This window comes from Phalaenopsis equestris, unplaced genomic scaffold (assembly GCF_001263595.1).
Source record: "Phalaenopsis equestris unplaced genomic scaffold, ASM126359v1 Scaffold000267, whole genome shotgun sequence".
NCBI lineage: Eukaryota > Viridiplantae > Streptophyta > Magnoliopsida > Asparagales > Orchidaceae > Phalaenopsis > Phalaenopsis equestris.
Genome location: NW_018164709.1, coordinates 303,566 through 303,986, shown reverse-complemented (window position 1 = coordinate 303,986; position 421 = coordinate 303,566). Strand labels below are relative to the sequence as shown.

Below are 421 nucleotides of genomic sequence, written 5' to 3'. Positions count from 1 at the left end.
TTGCAATATTGCTGGTATTGGTAAAGTCAGAATTAAGATGTATGATGATACTGCTATAACATTATGTGATGTCAGACATGTTCCAGAGTTGAAGAAGAATTTGATTTCCTTGGGCACTCTACACAAAAATGGTTTCATTCTTAAGGCAGATGAGGATAGGGAAACCATCAAAATTGTTAAGGGTGCACTGACTGTGATGAAAGGAAAGATCACTGTAGGTAACATCTATAAACTGATAGGGAGTACAGTTGCAGGTGGAGATCGCTCTGCTCAATCATTTGGTGAAAATGCAACAGGAACTTTGATCAAGTCAGGTTAGATGGTTTGGTTGCCCAACCCACTTTGGTATAAAGAGACTCCATGAGATATTTTTTTCTAAAGGGGCTGAATATTCACTAAGGTGGAGATTTGTTTGGTAGGC

At 38.7% G+C, this 421-nt stretch overlaps 1 protein-coding gene across 1 annotated transcript in view; it reads left to right on the top strand.

Annotated features, from left to right (window-relative positions):
- LOC110024691 (subtilisin-like protease SBT2.2) overlaps window positions 1-421 on the top strand; it is a gene marked incomplete in the record, with an annotated part of 34,037 nt that overhangs the window by 20,345 nt on the left and 13,271 nt on the right.